The sequence below is a fragment of the Homalodisca vitripennis genome, chromosome 5, assembly GCF_021130785.1.
Source record: "Homalodisca vitripennis isolate AUS2020 chromosome 5, UT_GWSS_2.1, whole genome shotgun sequence".
Lineage (NCBI taxonomy): Eukaryota > Metazoa > Arthropoda > Insecta > Hemiptera > Cicadellidae > Homalodisca > Homalodisca vitripennis.
This window is the reverse complement of record NC_060211.1, coordinates 104,179,375-104,193,135: the sequence shown is the minus strand read 5'-3', so window position 1 is coordinate 104,193,135 and position 13,761 is coordinate 104,179,375. Positions and strand designations below refer to the sequence as shown.

At 34.3% G+C, this 13,761-nt stretch overlaps 1 protein-coding gene across 1 annotated transcript in view; it reads right to left on the bottom strand.

Annotated features, from left to right (window-relative positions):
- The window catches only part of LOC124362625 (carboxylesterase 4A), a 57,759-nt gene extending 44,257 nt beyond the window's left edge, over positions 1-13,502 (bottom strand). The window contains exon 1 of the mRNA XM_046817286.1: positions 13,387-13,502. The gene's annotated coding sequence lies outside the window, so the exon portion shown is untranslated. The remainder of the gene's footprint in view (positions 1-13,386) is intronic.
- Positions 13,503-13,761: the final 259 nt, after the last annotated feature.

Here is a 13,761-nt window from a genome sequence, read left to right as displayed (position 1 = left end):
TCACAGACTTGACTCCCGGAAACTGAAGTCTACGGGCGTCTGAAGAGATCGAAAAATAATTGGGGACGAAGGACCTTAACACGAACTGTTTGCATCGTTTCGATATTAGAGACACATAGAGTACAAAATCACGAATAATTTAGATGAATAGTTGTTCTCGTTGTCTCTTCGGAGAACCATTTCACTAAGCATAAGGTAAAATGGATCTTCTCAATACTCACAATGTTATGTGTTAGGATAGTTAGGCTATATGCGTTAATATATCACGTGTTAAAATCTCTTATCAGCGTAATGAGTTTGTTTATTCATTAATTTATTCGGTTATTTTCTCGTTACCATCGTGGTTACCAATGAGACCAATGTAAAAATATCTCTAACGCTCAGCCAAACCTCATGAAGAGATATGCACCTTGATAAAATTCAGTGTTACTCATATACAAATGAAGTTTCGTACAAAATTTCATGTCTGAAGGTTAGTTTGTTTTTGAGATATCATGTGGACACACATAGGGGATGCCATTTGTTCACCCTCTCGAGTGATAGACCCGAGTGCTATAAATAGTATAATATAAATAAGTAAATATAAAAAGTTTTAAAATTATATATGAATGAATTTAATGGAATGTGATAGAAAGTATGATTATTAACATAAACAATTTATTATTCAAGTATTACACCCATTAAGCCATAATTAAGGGTTATCGAGTAATTAGTATAACAGTGAACTACAACCTTTGGTTGTACCTTATAAAACAATTAATATAATGTATAATATGTAACAAATTAATGAAATAAGAATTGTGCCGAGCATCCATATATACGGACGTTGGCACTAAAAGGGTGAAATCACTAACAGAATTGTTTGTGTACCCACACGAACTTTCGCAGGTTTCAATAAGACGCAATATACTTCGTCTTTTGATGATATCAAAATTGAGAATGTCTCCAATTATATTGAATAAGTTATGTTTTAACACGACTAAATTTTGTATTAGCCCCATGTCACTTTAAAATGTCAATTTAAAATGTTATTCGTTTTTAAGTTACCATAAGAAAGAAAAGTTTCAATTTGAAAAAAAAACTATGTTGCTACATTGTTGCTTCTTGTATGCTACTGCGCAACAAAGATAATTTGCTTGTATCCGTGCACTTTGCACAACAAACACGGAAAGGAACACTAAGTACGTGCAGTGATAGGTATGTGATAAACTATGTTGCTACACTGTTGCTTCTTGTATGCTACTGCGCAACAAAGATAATTTGCTTGTATCCGTGCACTTTGCACAACAAACACGGAAAGGAACACTAAGTACGTGCGGTGCTAGGTATGTGATAAACAAATCTTGGCCGGTGTTGAGTCTGGTCGCCCAAACAAACAGTCTCGCCTGCGCCAGACCACATGTAGGCGCGGGGCTACAAAAGCTATTATCAGAGGTGCCGCTATAATGATTGTATGTTGATATTATGTGTGTCACAGAGCCCGTATCATACATAGTAAGTCCGATCTCGTGGGCCCGGAGCCCAATCGGTAATAGCCGTACATTTAGGTAATGAGGGGAAAGTGGCGCTAGCCCTGACAACAGCGATTGCATATCACAGACGGAAAACTCGCTGCCTCTTCATCAACACCTTATTCGGATATAGAAGTTTGTACTGACCTTAGCAGGTACGCAATAGTGTACCCACAACAATAATCGTCCATTATAGTAAACAAAAATAAAGCCGCCAATAGGTTTCAAGGAATCCGAAGTAAAATATGTTCTGTAGCTGATATACTACCGCCAATGTTTAGCTAGAATTCGTTCATCAGTATAACAGAATGGGCATACCTTGTCTGCTACCGTAACATATCAATGTATCACGAACTCAAATGACTCAAATCCATCAATCAAATCAAATGACTTTATTTGTATCATATTCGTAATGTACAAAAAGGGCGAATTTAGAGCCACAAGGCTCTGTTTTACAATTAACTCTAATACAATACTTATTAAGTCAAGTAAAACAACTGCATTTGAAAACAAAATCAATTATATAATAAAGGTATTTTGAAGAATTTATACTCAGGAGACGTTATTAAACGTAGTGATATTTAATAAAAGTATTTTACTAATGTGTGTTCTTGTACTGTTTGCCCAACAATTTGTACTTCACGTCTGAAAGATGAGAAGACGTGACAAAATGGATATACATAAATGGTATTAAAACACGTAACGTAGTTATGGTGGGAAAGTTGATTCAGTGCGAATGGCATGGACTTAACTCCTGGAATCTGGAGTGCACGTTCAGCGATGCCTCCTGGAGTCATATCCGCCATTAATTGAAATTTCACAGTAACAGACCAGATGTGTCCATTCTGTTCTCCTGTGTATGTATGTATAAAACATTCTATATATAAAACTAAAACACATCATCTGGCCCAGAAGTTCAGTGTGTTGAATAAAACAATCATATTATCTACATATCTGTTAAAGATAACTGTTAAAATAATTGAAAACACTGTTTGAGATCAATGAAGGACACGATTTCATTGTGTTCGCATAGAGTCTATGAAATTCCATATACAGTAGTTGTGTTTCAGTCTATATTGAGGAACAAACGTTTAGTAGCTACACGAGTTCGTGAACCCATCAGATGCAAAAAAACATCAACATCCGGAAAATCAACCATAGCAGAACGTAATTAGATAACTAACCATGCATATTGCATTCGATAAAACAAAATTACCGTATGTTATCCCAGGATTATTTCTGTTATCAAAAGAAAACTTCATAGATAACCTAGAAGAAAAATACCATCAACAAAGAAAACGGCATTAGATTGTCATAAACCTGGCAGCTAGAGACTAAGAAACCAGATTACAATCGCTATTGGTTAGATTAATAGGAGGTAATTAAACTTCACCAATCACGATAAATTTCAGTTCCCTTCACTTATGTGACGATGGGTATATTATTGGTTCTACCAGTTTTCGTTTTACAATAAGTCTTTGTATGAACCACATTGTTTATGGTTTCAATCAAATTTTATTTAAGTTTTACAGCAAATCGCATCGGAACTCACGTTAGTCAGTTATGTATAACTAAAATGTAAGTGCAAAATTTTTGTGCAATATTTTATATGATTAATATTAATATTATATTAATATTATATGATTCACAATTACTTCAGCTACCTTTGAATTATCTTTTTAATTTCATAATCAATTGGTTTACATTAAATCGTTCTATGCTTCTCACTGATATTGGTAGATTAATGATTTTCAGAAAGCAATATATTTTTCAATATAATTCTCGTATTAAGAATACCATGTTGTACTCACAAACGTGTGTGTTTGAAATTCTCGGATATCATTAAACAATGTTTGTTTGTATTTTCGTAGAAGTTGTTCCATATTCTATAAGAAGTGCGCGCGTAACTGTGTAAATACAAGGGGCCGTAAAGCTCTCAAGTAGTTCCCTGAACACGAATACCCAACTGAGAGGCCTTATTCACATTCACAAAGCTTCAACATTTGATAACGAACTCTTTACAAAATGGATTTTGTAGTCGTTAACTCAAATCTTATTGCACTATTTAACCCAATCTTGGATTTGTGTTCTCGCTGTCACAACCAACTGCCAGATTTACCTTTCACCAGGATTACATTTCATCAGTTGATTATTCTGTTGTTTTTATATGTTGACCCTCGATGATCACTTTTACAAACTGTACCTATCCTTACTGATGGAACCAAGTTTATTGTATTGATTAGTACAGCCTCTCTACCGTACGCCATTCTTTGTTTCACGTTTGGCAGATTGGCACAAAATTCATCACCCACGTCGTAATTTGTAACATTAAACAATTTAAAGTAATCTTCCATTTCGAGATTTGTAAATTACAGTTTCAAGCAAGTGGAAAAGAAATGTTTGGCTTGAAATGTTCTTATTTCCGACTTTTCACACAATTTAATAAAACACCTGCAACAGAAATATTCGTAGTACATAATAATACAGGAGCCGAGAGCCAGTCTGCACTGTATAAGCAAACAGTTTGGTTGTTATTGAAATCTAAATAGGAGTTTTTCCTAATTAAATAATCAATTGTCAGTCACGAGGCATTGGAAGAGTTAAAAATATGGAACTATAATTTTTCTCAGATTATATTTTTCATAGTTTGATACACTTCGAACCAACCGTCCGCCAAACACATAAATAACCGTTACATCATCATCAGACAAATAGATACAGAGAAAGACGTCAATTCAAGGATCTGTATGTGGTTAGCTGACGCTGATATGACATTTATTTGTCTGTTTTACGGTTAGTTCTAAGTGTTAAGATAAAAAGTGTAATATGAGAACAATGTATCATTTTGTATTTTTTTATCCTCTTAGTGCTCTTCTCATTTCGATCTTCGCCAAAACTAGCGCGGCTGACGGTGGAATTCTTTCGGATCAAGGCTCGTGCGATCCGTGAGGCCGCATGGGGTGCTGGAAGATAGGGGCGCCAGCAAATTCGGCGCACCTACTTTTCCAAACTGTCCAATGAAGCACACAGGTAAAAGCGAGGCGCAGAAGAATTCTTCGGTACTCCTAACCTGGTGATCAGCGAACTTAGGGGATGCGGCGCAGAAATCGATCTGACTAAAATAACAATTGGAATTAAACAATTTGGCTTTCTTAAGTATCATTTCTATAGGAAATTCTTAATTTTTGAGAAGGAAAACCTCGCCCCCTTAATTTATTATAAGTGATAATGAAGTAGTTCTATTAAACTATTTTAACCTAATTGTTTTTTGTGTGTATATTTTACGATGCACCTATTAAATATAATGTAGTCTTTTAAGCGAATTACAATAACATGAAACCTAGATATAATTGAAAATAAAACTAGTAGCCTACACATATTTAAATAAGGGCTTTTCCCATCTTTTCATGAACTGTATTAAATTGGCAAGAATTAATCAAAATAATTTTAGAAGTTTGTTACTATAATATTTAGAAAATGGACAACGGACAACGAGTTTTAGTTGGGAAAAAATCTGCAATGACGAACTAACATTAACTAACGAAATGTCATTGAAAGACTTGAGAAGCCACAACTGATCCAAAACTCGATGCCCATGGAAAGAATACCGCTACAGGAATTACAAAAAACTGAATGATTTCAAAATGTTGTACTGCTAAGGTACATGGTGGAGCATACTTCTTAAAATAAACTTAGTTAGCAAAGAACTTCAAAAAAACTTACAGGATGCTGTTGACATGATTGATAATGTTAATCATTGTTGGAAAATATGAGATGAGAGGAAGGCTTAAACAGTTTCGTTACTGATGCCAAAAAGAGCTGATTAAAAAAATTCAGATAGCCCCATAATTCACCATTGAATCTAAAATCAGGTCAATAAAAGTAAAAAGTTTTCTCATGAAGGAGAAGTGGCCAAATGAGATGGACCAAATGAACTAGGAGGGAACTCTTACATTTGACTTTTTATGCCGTTATAGATACAGCAACGAACTCCTTTACAGAAAGATAACAACAAACGCAAAATCATAGCAGTAAATTTAGGCTTCTGTACGAGTTTTCGATTTTGTTGTAAAAGTCTCCGACCAGTTATGAGTAATCAGAACGAGTGCGGCATAGATGGAGACAAGTTTGTGGAAGAGCTTCTACTTCTATAATTTATTCTGCAAAAAAAAGCAAAATCGAACATTGTCCTATCTAACTGCGAATTCACATGTTGATCCTGACACATCTGTTAGTTTAAGAATCCTCCTTACTATTCGTTTTCGCTGCCAGCAGAGAAAACGTTTTCAAAAGTCGAGTTGTTAAAGAATTATTTTGAGTCGACCATCTTATAGTGGTTTGAAATTCGCGTAAGATTTTTAGTATCAATAATTAAAATTGTAAATATGGCTTTTTTAGATTGTTATACAGTTGTACAATTGGGAGGAGCCAAACAATCACTTCGCATGGTCCATAATTTTCTTGGTCGTGTACTTAAGGAAATTTCTATGTACATTTCAAGAACATCGAGGCAGGGTGTTTGTACAATGTAAATTGGCTATCAGCTCCTGGACTATGAACGGATGTGGTCCACTCCCAGTTCCGCATGTGGTCGCTTTCCGTGGAATTCCGGTTGGGATGGTGCTTAGATTGCACATGTTCAATTAGTATTGTACATATTATAAATAATTATTACAGAATTTTACTTATATAATTGTACATATTTCACCCAGCAAGTGAGGGATCCGTGTTCGAGTCCAGGTGGATCAAGTACTTTTTGCGATTCAATGTTTATTGAAATTGTACATCATTTTAATAATGTTAGAATATCCAAAATACTACACTTATTCGTTTTAAATTACTTTCTAGTTCATAAAAAAAATTAAAAATTTAAACATAAATAGTTTGTGAGTGTTAAATATCACTGAAAAATATTATTTTATTTTTTTCATAAATAGTATAAAATTAGTTAGCAAAAAGATATTCTAGTGTATATTTAAAAAAAGTTAAGTAATGGCTCATTTTTAATGCTGTCTATGAGATGTACAGCTGTACTAAGACGACTAAAATTTAATCTAGTTTTGTGAATGGGGTAATGCAGCACAGAAGATTTTCTGGTGAAATGGGAATGCTTAGGGTTCTTGCTGTCAAAATTACGTCTTTCAAAAATCACATCCACACTACGAGATAAAAATACAAAAAGTGGTAATGTACATAAAGATTGCAAAATTTTCCAGCAAGGTTCTCTAAAACCTGCACTAGTCAGAATCCTGACAATAAGACTTACTGAACTTTTCCAAAAACATCAGACCAAACGAAATAACGTTATTCAAATACGTTGAGAAAGTTAGAATTTAGTAGAATGGTTGGAATAAATTATGTTCAGTAACGGGCTTGGAACACGTCTATAACAGTTTTCACAGAACTGAGAGTGCAGTTGAACTAACATGGAGTACAAAAAAAAAAAAACGCCGTGACGTCACAACCTGTGTGATATTGACGAGTGATTGAAGTCCCCGTTCCTACATCACTAAAGTGTCAAATAAAATATCCGAACTCTCAGTCATCAAAGCTGGGGTTGTCTCAAAGCAGTAATGACATTACAAACATCAATTCTTGATTGTTTAGGGAAGTGATGAATATGATTTTCCTAAGATGTGTCATTTTCCATTAGATATTTGGCACATGTATAACGTTTGTTGTAATACGGCACACTCGAAACGTTTAAATGATGAAAGAAAAAAGTTAGGTGCCACGCCGAAAGGAGTGCAGCTAGTCTCATTGTGCCACGTTCTGATTATCTAAGGGACATTATACTGCAGCATTAAGAGACAGTTTAAGCTCCGAGCTTCATACCTGTGAGTTTTCCCAATAAGAACAATGCTAAACCGGTCGCACTTTTACATTGTTATTTTTATCGTAGCGCTATGGGAAATGTCTCATTTTGAAGATCTTAAAAAGCATCCAAATTGTTTTTAGGTTGTTTTTGTAAAGTGCTAATGTACGGTAACGCTTTTTAATATTTAAATGATAAAATACACAAAGTTTTAGTTCTGACTAACCAAATAACAGCGTTGAAAAAGTCCCATTATAATGAAACAATTTCCTGCAATTTATTATAGTAGGACTATTGTAAATTAAAAGTGTTTGAAATTTTACATTGTTCTTATGGGGCTAAAATTAAGATGGCAGCCATTAGGACAAAATTTAGTGAATGGACAAGATGACTACCGAAAGTGAAAATGCTGTGTTGAGTTAGGGTAACATTTTGGCATTAGTGTAACATCCTAATGTCACAACATATCAAAAACTTTAAAATCATAAATACGTCAACAAACCTCTGTATATTTGTAATTGTATAATGATAGTTTTTATATGCTCATTATAAAAGAGATAAACACCACAATCCATTTTTGTTCATTACGTTTCAGTCTTTCTTAGATAAAATATTAAAGTGTGTAAATCTAACAAGAAACAATTTCATCTATTTTGAAATATCGTCTCACTATTTTCGAGACCAATTCAGAAAAGTCTAAGAAATATTATAATTGAAATGTTTAGTTCCTCCAGCAAGCAGCCTAGGAAGACATTTTGGCAATTTTACAATTTTCTCTGGATAATTCACAACAAGAGCAACGTTTATAGCACATTACGTGTAGTGTGCCACAACTTTTACAGTATGTGTCAATGTGAAATGTTAATAAAGTTCTCAAAACTTGTCGCTTGCGTTAGCTGCGGCAACGGTTGACTAACACATGTAGACCATAATTGCTGTCTGAAGTACGCTCATACTTAACTTGTTTATTAAAGCGCTCAAACATTCCTGCTGAAACTCTTTTTACGACTAAAGCCCCAGGCTTTTATTTTGACTGGCTCTGTGTTCACTAATTATTATATAAACTAGCCGTTACCGTCAGTTCCACACGCAAATTTTAGCTATGGGAAGGTATTCCCATCTCCGTAAGCACGTTCGAAAAACTAATTATTTAAGTTTTAATTATTAAGCCTAAGCTTTGGAGTCTGGCAGAGCTAAAAAGTTAATTGCTATAAACAACAAATGAGATATGTCGAAATTCTGTGTAAAGTTACCTTTAGCATTACTAGCATGTAGGCCTACTGCTGAAAGATCGCTTTCAACATTGAAACGGGCCAAGAACTTTTTAAGGGACAAAATGGAGAATGAGCGGTTAACTGCACGTCCTTTACTTTCATTCCATTACGGGAAAATATCAGTTTCTCCTGAGCAAGTACACAATGGCTCAAAAGTCAAGAAGAACTTTACATTTGTAAAAACTCTTTTGTATATTATCATTTCTCAATAAAAGCATATGCTTTTATAAATACATTACTACATTATGTCTAATCAATTTCAATTATTAATCCTACACAGCCTACTAAAGCAGTGCCTCCACAATTATGAATATCAAATGTCAGTACAGCCAATTAAAAGACGCAAAGAATTTGTGCAAAATTGTAAGTTTAAAAACTTTGAAAGTTTCCTCGGGAGGCCCCCAATTTCGTCTTGATCTCCCCAAACTTTTTCCCTGACTACGTTACGGAATATATGGTGTTATATTTTCGAACATATATTAATTCTGAATAATAAATATACGCAGAGGTGTTTTTATTGTCTCATCAGGTGCACAACTGAGTGAACTACATTTTAGACACGATCTCTAAACACGGTGGAGCAACCGAGTGTTCTACACATAATGTAGGCTATCTGCCTGTATCGTAGGAGGGTTGACACAATGTGAATGTTGAGGGAGTAAACTGGCACTAAACTCAACATTCACAATGGATAATATACCCTTCCCACCATAGCTACATACCTGTATCGTAGGAGGGTTGACACAATGTGAATGTTGAGGGAGTAAACTGGCACTAAACTCAACATTCACAATGGATAATATACCCTTCCCACCATAGCTACATACCTGTATCGTAGGAGGGTTGACACAATGTGAATGTTGAGGGAGTAAACTGGCACTAAACTCAACATTCACAATGAATAATATACCCTTCCCACCATAGCTACATATTTTAAGTTATGTGATTTCTGATTATTTTTACACAAAATCTTAAGAAATTGTACAATTAGAAATATTTTAAATATGTATTTTTGAATGTAGCAACATATCAGTTATTTGTGGTTGTTACCAGGAAATTGCTGTGTTTTATATAGTGCTCAAGTTATTTTGTTTCAAAACTGACTAAGCTGTTTTCTAGCTAGAAAGACCTGCTGTTTGCATTCGTTGAGAATACGCCTTCATGTAAGACTCGTAATGCCAATGAGTCATTCAATAATACTGTATGGCCTCGAAATGTGTTTCCAGGGAGGAAATTATTGATCTTAGGATGATATATTACTAACTTTTAATAACATTTACCTAGATAAGGCTTAAAGTTAAAACAAAACTAGGGTTAACTGATTATGGGGTAAAGACTGTCGCAGCACTGCGTAAATAGACGAAGAGCGTGTTTGCGGAAATTCAAACAAAGAAATTACAAAGGAGCAAGAGTGGTTACAAAATAAAAATATCGTAAGCCGAAGAAGGATCAAAGGACAGTCAAGGACTTGGACTACGGTCCTGGAGCATTTTAGAGTAAATTACACTTGCATATTGTATATCTCGAAGTCTTTCTTTGTTTATGTTTCCTGAGGTTATGTAAATCATACTTCAGGAACTATTTGAAACACTGACTTGTGTGATATATATATATATATATACAGGGTGATTCAAAACTAAACGGCAATCTCTCGAGAGCTTATTCTATAGCTAAAAACAAGTAAAAAAGTTCATATAACCATATGCCCGGAAACGCTTCGTTAGCGAGTTACGCCTAGCGAAAGATTTCGCCCGGATTTCAGAACCCTTGGTGAAGTCAGGCCGTATAAAAATGGTAAAGGTAGTTACAAAGATACAAATACGATTGTTTTTTATGTTTTTATATCTGGCAAATTTATTAAAATTCGTCCCAGAGCTGTAAATGCAATACTTTCAGAGATATCTTACGTAAAACACAAGAATTGGTGCAAAGAAATAACACATTTTTGTGTTTAACGTAAGATTACTTCCATAAATGTTAAATAAAGGTCATTTTTTTCTTAAACAGATTTGTAGAACATTTAATTCTGAAAAGATTCATGTGAATTACTTAGGAAAAAAATTAATAATAGGTATTGAAATTTAGCTTTATTTAAAAATAAAACAGACGCACAAAAATGCATATTCTTATCTGCATAAAATATTAACTAATGTTTAGGTTGTGAGTAACAGCTGATCATTTATTCTAGACTGAACATTAACATAAAATGTATTTACCTTTATAAAACTGTAATAATCACCTATAATAGTTGCTCAAAGTGTCCTCCGTTGTTAGCAATGCACGTTTTCGCACGACGAATCCACTCTTTTCTAGCGCGTTTCATAACGTTTGGAGCATTCTTGATAGTTTCTGCCGCCTCTGTAATGCGATTACGTAACTCCTCTATGGTGTTAATCCGTTTTGAATAAACAATTGACTTCATCCAACCCCATAAGAAAAAGTCTGCTGGCGTGAGGTCAGGAGAACGTGGTGGCCATTTTACTGGTCCATTTCGACCAATCCATTGTCTACCGTATGTATCATTTAAATAGTTTTTCACATCATTAGAAAAATGTGGAGGTGCTCCGTCGTGCATAAACCATGCATTTATTCTGTTTTGAACAGGAATATCTTCCAAGAGGGTAGGCAGGTTTGTTCTTTAAAAAATTTAAGTACGCTACTCCATTAAGTCGATTAGGGAGGAAAAATGGACCAATCAAATTATCACCCAGAACACCAAGCCATACATTGACTGAAAATGTATGTTGAAAATGCCTCGTCGCAGTTTCATGTGGGTTGTCTGTCGTACGCCCAAGTATGGGTATTACGAAAATTTACAATTCCATTTCTAGTAAAACAGGATTCATCAGTAACGAGAATACGCCGAAGAAAATACTGATGTCGTAAACAATTTCTTCTTAACCAGCGGCAGAACATCTTCCGTTTATTAAGATCTTGCGGTAATAAGTCTTGAACACGTGTTATATGGAATGGGTACAACTGTGCTTCATGAAGTGTCCGCCATACGCTTGACTGGCAAATATTTAACTGACGTGATAATCGTCTGGTGCTTGTGGTTGGTGATAATTCTACAGCATTTATTATTGCTTGTTCACTACAATAGTTCCTTGCGCTACGTTGACGACCAGTATCTATTCGCTTCAGTTTAAAGCTACCAGTTTCTCTAAGTCGTCTCTCCACAGCTTCAAATGTTTTGCGATCAGGTGTTCTTCGATGTGGAAAAGTATCACGATATTCCTGAACTGCAGCTAAACCATTCTTGTTAACTTTGCCGTAAATCAGTATCATGTCCGTATAGGCTACTCTTCAAACGAATACATACCATTTACATTATCTGCCATTATTTACTAAGATAATTACATACACTTTTATAAAAATATTTAATAAAATATTTTAAAAATAAATATTTAATAAAATATTTTATACACTTGTATAAAATATTTCCAAATAATCACAGGATCTCACAAAATACAATCTTCACACGCCACAATACAAAAACCTCCATAAAGGTTATTCAAATATTACTTCATGAACTTAATTGTTGATCAGCTGATATTGCCAACCTTTGCAAAGAAAATATGACGATAAAAAGTGTTGAATAAATGATCAGCTGTTACTCACAACCTAAACATTAGTTAATATTTTATGCAGATAAGAATATGCATTTTTGTGCGTCTGTTTTATTTTTAAATAAAGCTAAATTTCAATACCTATTATTAATTTTTTTCCTAAGTAATTCACATGAATCTTTTCAGAATTAAATGTTCTACAAATCTGTTTAAGAAAAAAATGACCTTTATTTAACATTTATGGAAGTAATCTTACGTTAAACACAAAAATGTGTTATTTCTTTGCACCAATTCTTGTGTTTTACGTAAGATATCTCTGAAAGTATTGCATTTACAGCTCTGGGACGAATTTTAATAAATTTGTCAGATATAAAAACATAAAAAACAATCGTATTTGTATCTTTGTAACTACCTTTACCATTTTTATACGGCCTGACTTCACCAAGGGTTCTGAAATCCGGGCGAAATCTTTCGCTAGGCGTAACTCGCTAACGAAGCGTTTCCGGGCATATGGTTATATGAACTTTTTTACTTGTTTTTAGCTATAGAATAAGCTCCCGAGAGATTGCCGTTTAGTTTTGAATCACCCTGTATATATATCACACAATACAATAAATTTTCTATACCAAAACCAATTGATTTATCAAGCACTTCTCAATCTAAAAATCATAAACTTTATAGAAACATTATGTTAAACAAGTTGGTATATTAAAAATGGATTTAAGCAAAAGCTTCTAAAATATACATATTATTTTGGTACAGGAACTACAGAATATAGTATGGATAATGGTAATAATAAACTGTAAGCTCAGTAGATTTTCAAATACAAAACCCCCAAATCTAGGCAATTTACCATTACCTTTTCAACTGGCGCCTTCCTATTTTTTAAGGAAGATTTCCAGCTTTTATTTTATTAGCTCATCCTATTTGGCCTTATCGTTTTAAAAACATACTCCAACATTCCATAGATACCTGTATTCTTGGAATACATTTAAGTATTCTGGTTTCCATGTATGAGTTTAAAATACCATTTCAACTAAGTTCATGGGGATTTAAACAACAAGCTCCCTAGTAAATTTATTTTCTATCTAACCTGTATTTTTCAGTTACTTCCTGAAGTTTACTTTTAAAAATATTCTTTATACTCTAAAACTCAACATTGGAATAATGAATAAAACATAACAAATTTATTTATATATGTTTACTGAATAACTCACCCCCACAAGGGGTCCCTGGCGCAGATTCACCAGAGGGTCGTGACCCCTGACGCTGACGCCGCGGGTCCTGCGGACCACTGACACCCACACAAGCACACCTACACACAAGCGACACCAGTCCATCACTGGCCCGCTCACCTGATTGTTCTACTTCCGCCCCTACTGTTATTGTTGCCCATTGCTTCCGGTGGCCAGAAGGACAGCCGCGGGGGCGCCCTGATTTACAGACCAATCTGCACAGGATTACCAACAGTTGGATAACCTAATTAATTAGGAAACTAAAAGCCAAAGCTGCTAGTCAACGAAATATAAGTCTGAGTATAATGTTTTGTGTGTTTATTATTAATAAATTTTATAATTTATCTTTGTGATGTG